This window comes from Scyliorhinus torazame, chromosome 28, assembly GCF_047496885.1.
Source record: "Scyliorhinus torazame isolate Kashiwa2021f chromosome 28, sScyTor2.1, whole genome shotgun sequence".
In the NCBI taxonomy this organism is placed as follows: domain Eukaryota; kingdom Metazoa; phylum Chordata; class Chondrichthyes; order Carcharhiniformes; family Scyliorhinidae; genus Scyliorhinus; species Scyliorhinus torazame.
The window spans coordinates 24,876,222-24,887,574 of NC_092734.1; the positions used below are offsets into that span (position 1 = coordinate 24,876,222).

The 11,353-nt window shown below is 45.6% G+C and overlaps 1 long non-coding RNA gene across 2 annotated transcripts in view; it reads left to right on the forward strand.

Moving 5' to 3' along the window:
- Positions 1–10,865, forward strand: part of LOC140403596 (uncharacterized) — a 29,542-nt gene extending 18,677 nt beyond the window's left edge. The window contains exon 4 of one of the 2 annotated variants that reach the window (XR_011938362.1): positions 10,498–10,865. This is a non-coding gene — a long non-coding RNA (uncharacterized lncRNA). Of the gene's footprint in view, positions 1–6,418; positions 6,830–10,497 lie in introns of those variants that run through there. The other variant, XR_011938361.1, reaches the window with a different exon arrangement.
- Positions 10,866–11,353: the final 488 nt, after the last annotated feature.

Consider the following 11,353-nt stretch of genomic DNA (forward strand, 5'->3'; position numbering starts at 1 on the left):
AACAACCTTGCACAGATGTACTGTGCTTCCAAGTAAATGAAGCTTTGTGTAGCATTGCCAAACTGGCGAGCCAAGAATAAACACAAGATCCTTTGCTAGTTCAGCAGTTCCTGCAACAGTTTCTGAAGGAGATGGTTCATTTTGCTTTGATGGCCCATTCAGACTCATCAAGGGGGAGCAGCCTTCAAGGCTTGGTTCCAAGGATTGCTCTGGTAAATAATTATGTTCATTTATGGAAATGTTTAATAGTTTGTTAAGTATTAAGGAGAGGAATAATAATTTTTTCCTTGCCCGAAGCTATAGGAAGTTGGCACATTTGTGTTTTCCCACAGTGGGGAGCTAGCGTTTCTTATTGTTACTTTTCTTTCAATATGTGAAGCAAACCCTTGTTGAAATAGTGTCTGAATATTGCACAGATTCTTACTCGGCGTAAAACCTCAGGAAAGGGACATCTGAGTTTCATGTGGGATTAGCTGTTACAATCTCTCTGGGCCTGTTTTTTGCTGAGTTTTGTTAACTGCGAATTGAGTGGCGAAGCAGCATATTGGTAAGCGATGAAGGCAGAATGAAGTGATATTCAAAGAACAAAGAAAAGTACAGCACAGGAACAGGCCCTTCGGCCCTCCAAGCCCGTGCCGACCATGCTGCCCGACTAAACTACAATGTTCTACACTTCCTGGGTCCGTATCCCTCTGTTCCCATCCTATTCATGGTGGCAGTGTGTTAAAGTGCACTCAGGGAGTCCAAGTTGCTGTGGCAACATGGACTTTGACATGTATGTTGCACTCTGAAGCTACAGCTAGAGGCTCCAATATTCTATCCACATGGCTGCCCAGGAATGCCTCTCACTCCTACTGTCTGCCATTAGTATGTTTGAGAAGGATTTGTGGGTCGATACCCAACTTGTTTGGCAATGTCATGAACACTTAAGATCATAAGACGTAGGAACAGAATTAGGCCATCGAGACTGCTCCACCATTCAATCATGGCTGATATGTTTCTCATCCCCATTCTCCTGCCTTCTCCCGTAACCCCTGATACCCTTATTGATCAAGAACCTGTCTATCTCTCTCTTAAAGACACTCAGTGATTTGGCCTTCACAGCCTTCTGTGGAGGCCAAATCGCTGAGTTTCTTTAAGACCGAGATAGGTAGGTTCTTGATTAATCGGGGGTTCACCTCCCTTAACCAACAAGTCAGGGGCTTCAACCCTGTTGACTCAGAGGCAGGAACATTACCCACCGCACCACAAGAACAACATACAATACCAATACATGACATTGGTCTACTGTAGCCTGGAGGGGAGCCCATAACCCAGAATTTAAACTAGCTTGCTCAGCAGAAACATGTGTTTAAGTTATGTTTTGAGGATCAATAAGAATATAATCAGGGACACCCAGTCAATGCAGTAGGCATCTTATAACAAAGGGGACGGGAGAGCAAGATGTCAAAGCAAGTTCAACCAGGAAATGACGACTAGATTTTAAGGTTGATGTACATGGATAATCTTAGAGCTGGGTTTTGTAATTCTCGCCAGAAGTAAAGACACCTGATCGAAATGAACTTGTACATTACACATCACACAAAGTATTGCTTCTTCCGAAAATCCCCCAGGGATCGTGCACCGATGCAATGTTAGACACTTGTTTCCAGAAACTTGGAGACATTGTGCGCAAGCTTTAGTCTTTAACATTTGTTGAAGGTAGGGGTATGCATCGAGGGACCATTTACTCAAATAGTTCTCGGAACGTCCATCGTCGCCCTTCTTTCCAATAGAATCATCATTGAATCAGAATCTCTACAGTGCAGAAGGAGGCCATTCGGCCTATCAATTTTGCACCGACCCTTCGAATGAGCACTCTACCCATGCCCGCTCCCCTGTCTACCCCTCCCTATCCCCGTAACCCCATAACCTAACTTGCACATCCCTGGACACTGATGGGCAATGTATCATGGCCAATCCACCTAACCTGCATATCTTAATAAATGAATAACTCTGATAATTAATTGTGTATTATTTCCAATGATGCAATATAATTCATATTGACTCCGCACCAAGAATGAAATAATTATATCCATTGGGAGTTCGAAGGGTATTGGTTAATCAATCATGTCAAATAAGAGGTTTTAGACCAAGACCGTACTATATTTGGGCAGCACGGTAGCATAGTGGTAGCACAATTGCTTCACAGCTCTAGGGTCCCAGGTTCGATTCCCGGCTTGGGTCACTATCTGTGCGGAGTCTGCACGTTCTCCCCATGTGTGCGTGAGTTTCCTCCGGGTGCTCCGGTTTCCTCCCACAGTCCAAAGATGTGCGGGTTAGGTGGATTGGCTATGCTAAATTGTCCTTAGTGTCCAAAATTGCCCTTAGTGTTGGGTGGGGTTAATGGGTAATTGGGATAGGGTGGAGGTGTGGGCTTGGGTAGGGTGCTCTTTCCAAGAGCCAGTGCAGACTCGATTGGCCGAATGGCCTCTTTCTGTACTGTAAATTCTATGAATTCTATATTGGCAGAATATAGAAACCGGCTATGACAAAACTCAATTAGTTTGTGTAAAATCAGTCCCTGATAGGATTGCATTTCAGAGTAAGGACAGAAAATGTGCAAGGGGTTGTCACATTCACTGCTTAAGCGCCATTATCCATTAGGGATAATTGAGTTACATTTCTGCCTTGTTTAGCGTATGTTTAGTCCAGTGAAAGATATTGAATTGTCTGTGTTGGGGTAGATTATATGCCATTCACAGCCCTCCAATTGGAATGTGCTCATCCCTGTCTACAGGCTGCTGAAAATCTTTTTCCCAAGCTGAAAGAACGGAGCATTCACAAAGGAATGTAGGAGCGGTAACTTTATATGCACCATAAATACCAGTTTGGGAGTAAATGCTTTCCATTCACTGACAGCAACCATTCATTGCTTTGAAGAGCTCATTAGGAGTTTTCATCACTTGACAATTATGTCATACTGTCTGGCTGAAATGTATCAAATACATCCTTTATGTATGTTAAATTATCAAGTGGTCCAGACTTCACCAACATCGAAAGGAAGCTGAGATAAATTAAGTAGCAGTGGTTAGGTGGTACCTAGTTGGTTTGTGAAGCCTATAATTTGTTATGGGAAAGGAAGACTGAGGGTGAAGAAAACGGTTCCCCAGGTCGGAGGCTCTGGGAAAGATTGAACAGATATTTCTATTGCTTTGATTTACAATCTGGGAGAAGCAGTGTGTATTAGGCAGCTCCCACCATTTTCAGAGCTAAACTCAGTTGCAGTCAAGCGGGTGCTTTGTTCTGGCTGGTGTCGAGCTTCTTGAGTGTTACATAAAACATACAGTGCCGAAGGAGGCCATTCGGCCCATCGAGTCTGCACCGACCCACTTACGCCCTCACTTCCACACCATCCCCATAACCCAGTAACCCCTCCTAACCTTTTTGGTCACTAAGGGCAATTTATCATGGCCAATCCACCTAACCTGCACATCTTTGGACTGTGGGAAGAAACCGGAGCACCAGGAGGAAACCCACGCAACACGGGGAGAACGTGCAAACTCCACACAGACAGTGTGGAGACCCAGACCCAGCGGGGAATCGAACCTGGGACCCTGGCGCTGTGAAGCCACAGTGCTATCCACTTGTGCTACCATGCTGTTGTTGGAGCTGCACTCATCCAGGCAAGTGGAGGGGGAGTATTCCATCACACTCCTGACTTGTGCCTTGTCGGCGGTGGATGGGCTTTGGGGAAAGTCATGAGGTGAGTAACCCATTTTGGGATTCCCGACCTCTGACCTGCTGTTGTTGCCAGTATTCCTATGGCTGGTCCAGTTCCATTTCTGGTCAATGGCAAACGCCCTGATGTTGATAGTGGGATGTTTAGCAATGATAATTCTATTGAATGTCAAAGGAAGACGGTTAGATCCTCTCTTGTTGAATATGGTAATTGCCTGACGCTTGTGTGACACAAATGTGACTTGCTACTTATCCACCCAAGTCTGAGTGTTGCCCAAGTCTAGCTGCATAAGTACGTGGACTGTTTCATTCTCTGGAAAGTTATGAATGCTGCTGCACATTGTGCAATCATCGGCGAACATCCCCACTTCTGACCTTATGATGGAAGGAAGGTCATTGATGAAGCAGACGAAGCTGGTTGGGCCAGGGTCACTACCCTGAGCAACTTCCAAATTGACACCCTTGGCTTGAGATGATTGGCCTTCAAAATCCCGATCACCTTCCTTTGTGACTCTGTAGCCAGACACAAGTTGGGCTGGCAGAGTGGCTCTCTCTGCAGTTCCCATTGACTACAGCTTATTGGAACTTCTTGATGCCTTACACGGCCAAATGCTGCCTTCATATTCATCGCTGGAACCAGCACTTTTGTCCATGTGTATAAAGGGGTCTGGGGCTGGGAGGCACTGGCAGATTCAAAACTGAGCATTGGTGAGTAGGTTATTGGAAAGTGCCCTTTGATAGTGCTGCTGATGGCACCTTCCATCACGTTGCTGGCAACTGGGAGCGGACAAAGGGGGTAAGAATTGGCCGGGTTGGTTTGGGCCTACTTTTTGTGGACCATTTTAATCTATTTCACCTTGTCCAGATCAACGAAACCAGAGAACATGACCGCTATTTGAAGACTGGTGAGGGTAAAATCAAAACTAACCTGTGGAGACAATGGGCCGAATTTTATGCGGGGATTCATGATTCTGATTTCAGGATACAAAATGGGTACTGAGCCAATACTCACCAGCACCTGGACCACATCCTCAATTTGGCAGTGGCCGCCCTCTTCGCCGGTCACTGGCTGCCAGTTAAGGACATCTCAAGAACTGTAAAATTCTGAGGCACAGAACAAGCCCACTTGGTCCCTCATGTCTTTGCTGGCAACCTGGAAGAGCAATTTAAAACAGATCGCTGTGAGCCCTGCTTATTAGCTCCAAATTACCCAGATCAGTCGGCCCGGATATGTCTCAGTTCTAGCTGATTCAGCACTGCCCTGGAAATATCTGCTCTGTCTGGCTAACTTCGCAGCTGAGAACTGCAGAGAGAAGTTGAGTCATTCCGCCAGCCCAACTGATAAGCCTCAGCAGCAATATTGGGGGATGGGTGGGGATGGGGGTTGGGGGGTGGTTGTTGGTAAGGCAGGCATGATCATTGGGACTGAGTGCGGGAAGGGAAAGCCCTCCTTGGGAAGATCGTAGGTTTTCCTGCTCTCTGCCCCTTCTTTCCACCATTAAACATGGACTGCTGATGCCGGGGCTGTGGGGGAGGGGACCCCCCCCCCTGGTGGGGTGGGGGGGCAGGGCCTAGTCAGGAAGCTGCCACAACCTGGCTCACCGCTATTTTACTGGCAGCCCCCATCTCCAGAGGGCTGGCAATGAGCAAGCGGATAATCTCTGAAATAGGCTCCTCAGGAAGCTGATGCAGGTAGTTCATTTTGAGGGCAGCTAAGAGGCAACCACATTGCATGTAGCCCAGACCAGGTAAGGATGGCAGATTTCCTTCCCTAAAAGTACATCATTGTACCAGATGTGTTTTAACGGCAATCGTTTCACGGTCATCGTTAGCCTTTTAATTCAAATCTCACCAACTGCTGTGTGGGATTGGAACCTGGGTCCCCAGCGCATTACCCTAGGTCTCTATTCCTAGTCCAGTGACGATGCCACTACACCATCGCCTCCTCCTGGGATAAAGGATAAATTGTAGCCCCAAACCTTTGGTCCAACATGTATCCTGTTTAGAGAACGTTTAGCTCCCTTAATTACTTGCTTTTATTGGTTCAGCTCTCTACATCTGCTTTGAATCAGATAAAGAACTTGTGGACAACAATTTAACAACAACAAAAAAAAAGAACCTCCGTATGTTTTCCCAAGCCCTCATGAGAGACTTAGCCCAATATCATTCTGGGATTTATTTTTGTGCTGAAGCATCACTCAGCATTGATTACCATGTTCAAGGGTGAATTCATTCCACATGAAAAAGCAAAACAGGTCAAAGAACAACTGGAAAGCAGGGACTGTTAGGCATTATAATTTATTGAAATCAACTGTTCCATTACTTCGCAGGATAATTATTCTGCACGGTAATACTGACTGACTCAGATAGTGAAATTGTTCCATAAATTGGGCCTACTGCTGTGACTCATCCTCCCTGTCGTGCATGAACCATATCCCTTCCTCGTTACTGAGCCCGCATGCAGCCCTCTTTCTCATTCAATGAGGTTAAAAAGTTGCACAGGTCTGGTTTGTGCTATTCAGGATGGGGGAAGGCAGCAGTCGACCATTCTTACTTAACCCCAGCCGCATGGTGCGCCACAACACTAAGAAAGTTACTTCATTACTTACAACCGTTTCTAAATCCACGTTAAGTAAAAACTCACATAGCACCTAAGGTGACTTCTTGATGAATAACTCGCGTTAATTTTTCGTTCTAGGTTACGTGTATTACTAGCCCTTGATGGTCATCCCAGGCTGTCCTTTAGAAGGTCGTGGTGGGCCTCCTTGATCAATCCAGCTTATTTTCTGGGCATAGAACATGTTGAGCTCCCACACTAAGCCTGTTCTTCTGCTAGTTCTGGATTATGGTTCGATGAATATTGGTTTCCTTCTCGTGCAAGAATCAATCGTCAAATATGAGCTTTGTTGGTGAACATTGGAAAACTACTCCATCAATGAGGACAGTGCAGCTCTGTCCGACACTGCCGCCGCATGTGGACATTACCAGCACTACCCCCTGGACAGCCATCCGCAACTGTAAAGGGTCTGAGGCACAGAACAAGGCCACTTGGCCCCTCATGTCTGTGCTGGCTCCTCGGCACAGCAACGTAAAACCTTTCGCTGTGAGCCCTGCCTGCTTTTCCTCATGCCAAAGCTCAAGATGACTGAGCTCAGATATGTCTCAGTCCCGGCTGAGTCAACGCTGACCTGGGAACATCTGGTCTGTCTGGCTAACTCCACAACTGCAATTAGCAATTCAACCACTCGGGAGCTAGTGCTTTATGTCTTACTGCTGGATAGTAAGCGGCAAATAAACAGACAGATTTATGATCATGTTATTTGCATGATCCTTTATTCATTGTTGTTATGCTTGAAGTTCTGTAAGGCAAAAAGCCAACAGTTCTAAAAGTTGCTTCCGGCAGAGTGAAGAGTAACGTACATATCTTTAACGCTATGTTTTTCTTAAATTCATTCACAGGATGTGGATGTCACTGCAAGGCCAGAATTTATTGTCCATCCCTTTGCCCCTTGAGAAGATGGTGGTGAGCAACCATGTCCAAATTCAATAAGACCTGTACAATATCCAGGTTTGGGTTGGCAAGTTGCAGTTAATATTCGCGCCAGATAAGTGCCAGGCAATGATCCTCTCCAACAAGAGAGAATCTAACCATTGCCCCATGACATTCAATGGCATTGCCATCTCTGAATATTCCACTATCAACATCCTGGGGGTTACCATTGACCAGAAAATGAATTGGTCCCAGCCATATAAATACTGTGGCTACAAAAGCAGGTCAGAGGCTAGGAATCCTCCAGCGCGTGACTCATTTCCTGCCTCCCCAATGCCTGTCCACCATCTACAAGGCACAAGACAGGAGTGTGATGGGATACTCTTCCATTACCTGAATGAGTGCAGCTCCAACAACACTTGACACTGTCCAGGACAAAACAGCCCACTTGAATGGCATCCCATCCACAAACCCAAAACCACTACTGTCGAGATGGACAAGGGCAGTGGATACATGGGGGCACAATCATATGGAAGTTCCCTCCAAGTCACGCTCTATACTGACTTGGAAATATATCATTGCTCCTTCATTGTCACTGGGCAAAATCCTGGAACTCCCTCCCTCACAGCACTGTGGATGTACCTACACCACATGGACTGCAGCAGGTCAAGAAGGCAGCTCACCACCACCTTCACAAGGGCAATTAGGGATTGTTGCTAACTTTTGGTTGGTTCAATTTGCTCTGTTTTAAAACCTTTGCTCTAGAGTCGCCAGGTATCTTTATGATACTGCCACGAGGTTCAAGTTCAAGTACTGATCAATAACTCAACACACCAGTTAGTAAGATTCCAATCAAAACACATTTATTATACACAGTCAATCGCTACTCATGCATAAATGCTACTGAATAAACTATCTCTATCACTAACAGGCCTATACTTAGCTTTGGACTGGCCCACCAGGTCAGGAAAACAAATGGCCTTTTGATCGGGTTCTGAAACTGCAGGATTCAAAAGCTGGTATGGACTTGTAGCTAGGAGCGCCTATCTCGTAGCGTGCGTTGACTGGAGACTTACTTGGTTGGTGCGGCAGCTTGGGTAGTTCTCTCTCAAGGGTTGATTCGCTGCTGAGTGACCCTGTCAAGCAGGACGAATTGAACTTGGGGACTCTATTTTATAGTCCCCAGGGGCTTTCTGCCCCTTTGGGTGGACCCCGTACCTGGTTCCAAGTGATTGGACTATGTTCTGATCACTTGGATCGATTTCTCCAATACTGGAGCTGTTCCCTGATCGCTGGGCGGTCCCTAGGTGTCCTTTGGCCTTCCCTTGTCTTGGCTGCTGCTGGCGCCGAGGAGTCTGGCTTGGCCTTATTCACCTTAAATGTTTCGATTGTTCCCGGGGATCGCTCATTAGTATGCAGATGGCTGTGAGTTTCAGCGCTGTCTGGGCTTTTGCAAGTTCTAATACACAGGAGACTTTGCTAGTTTTTCCTGGCTTGGCTGAATTTCCCTGTAGTCTTTGCGGATCTCCATTTTAAGTCGGGAAGTGGCCAACCCAGGTGGCTACAGGATGGGCAATAAATGCTGGCCTAGCCAGCGAGGCCCACATCCTCGAATGAGTTTTTTGAAAAACAACTTCTTGAACACAAACGAACAGTTTGTTAGGTCACTTCAAAGGCCAGTTAAGAGTTAACCACATTGCTGTGGGTTTGGAGTCAAGGTAGACCAGACCGATGGTAGATTTCCTTCCCTAAAGGATATTATTGAAACAAATGGTTTTTATAATAATCCGGTCACTGATACCAAGACTACCATCTTATTCCAGAATTAGTAATTAGCTTAATATAAATTCACCATCTGCTCCAGTGGTGAGGTTTAAACTCTCTGTCAGTCAAGGCTTCCCAATTCACAGTCCAGTACAGAGCCACTGTGCTACCGTGTCCTGGCATTAAACCTCACCATGAGCACATGACAACTATTACACAATCTTGATGCATGAAGTTGTACCACAGGATCGCTAAGGAAGGATTGGGCAATTGTCTTGATGCAGTTAAGGCTTCTTCATTGCTAAACAGAAATCGGTATAACTCTAGGTATTCGAAAATGCCGTGTACCTTTTATGAGAGGATCAGGGGTTATGGGGAGAAGGCAGGAGAATGGGGATGAGAAAATATCAGCCATGATTGAATGGCGGAGCAGACTCGATGGGCCGAGTGGCCTAATTCTGCTCCAATGTCTTATGGTTTTATGGTCTTATATTAAAAGTGAGATTAAAAGGACAGATATCCAGCAGTATTCGCTTGCGCGATGGGTAGTGAAGTGCCCGAATGACGTGCTAGAAAAGATGGCACTGACCAGCGCACTGGACTTATTTATAATAATCTTTATTGTCACAAGTAGGCTTACATTAACACTGCAGTGAAGTTACTGTGAAAAGCCCCTAGTCGCCACATTCCGGCGCCTGTTCGGGCACACGGAGGGAGAATTCAGAATTCCGATTCACCTAACAAGCACGTTTTCCGGGACTTGTGGGAGGAAACCGGAGCACCCGGAGGAAAGCCACGCAGACACGGGGAGAAAGTGCAGATTCCGCACAGACAGTGACCCAAGCCAGGGATTGAACCTGGGACCCTGGAGCTGTGAAGCAACAGTGCTACCCACTGTGCAGCCGTGTGCCACCCACATTTAAGAAGTGGTTGGAGTTTGGAATTGGGAGATGGAATTCTGAAAGGATGGAGTCAAACTGGCTGAAGAGTTTGCTTCATCCAAATCAATTTTGTAACAGCGTCATCAATTTTTTCCCAGTCACTTTGATCTTTGTGGCCCCAACTTTAGAAATGAAAAATGAAAATGAAATGAAAATCGCTTATTGTCACAAGTAAGCTTCAATGAAGTTACTGTGAAAAGCCCCTAGTCGCCACATTCCGGCGCCTGCTCGGAGAGGCTGGTCCGGGAATTGAACCGTGCTGCTGGCCTGCTTGGTCTGCTTTAAAAGCCAGCGATTTAGCCCTGTGCTAAACCAGCCCCTCAAAATGCAGGTCGTTTATCAAAGTCGGTCCGGTGTTTTCCATGAACCTTTGACTTGTATTGTTCTCCAAGAGAGCCAAAGTCGTAGTGTTTACAAAGAACATTGAGCTATATGTTTAAACCAAAGCTAGTTCATTTTACACTACTTGAAATGGTTTGCACACTCTACTGAGTAACAGCTAACTTATGTTACAGTAATTAATTATCTCTCTCTAATATAACCAACACGCTAACTCAACCTCACATTATTCTTCTCCATCAGCTACTCCATCAGCTTCTCCCGGAATGCTTAGAGACGCAGCCTTTTATAAGACTACTCAGTGATGCCATCTAGTGTTGATATACATGAACATCACCTTTACTCTCCTTCGATTATACATATCATTACAATAACCTCGGCAATATTGTGGATTAAACGGAGGCTTTACCCTCAGTCGTGTTTGTGTTTGTGTCACCTCAGTTCATGTTAAAGGCTGCCTTTTACCTGTTCCGCAGCTGTTGTTGTGCAGTATTTAGGCTGCTTTGATTGCAATGACTGTGTTGAAGATAAATTCTCTAAGAGCACATCTGAAGTCAGGGTTAAGGGAAATAAAGTGAAGGTGATACCACGCCAATATTTGTAAATACAGATTTCCGATTCACTATTCACTCTTGTTATATTGGTTTGGTATAACTATTCAACAGCAGATTTTTAAATCTTTTGGATTGTCTGAATTATCCCCATGTGTTAACACACTGGGGACAAAAGTTGCCCTGGACAGAGGACAAAATGGTCAACAATGCCTCATCGGCAGCAAGTTTTACCCTAGCCCCAGTCTTCAATTCCATTAATGTTCATACGAAAGAGAACTTGCCATAAAGTTAAATCGAGTACCAATTCCCGATTGTCCATATTGTGCATGCATCCAGGGCGATTTTCACCCCTCCCCTCGCCGTTAGCGTCCTTTAAGAATTATCTGGATAGGCACATGAACAGACGGGGTATAGAAGGATACATTTGTTGGTCTAGATAGGACACGTGATCAGCGCAGGATTGGAGGGAAGAAGGGCCTGTTCCTGTGCTGTATTGTTCTTTGTTATTTCTTCAGCTGCCAAATAACACATTTTTACTATAAGCA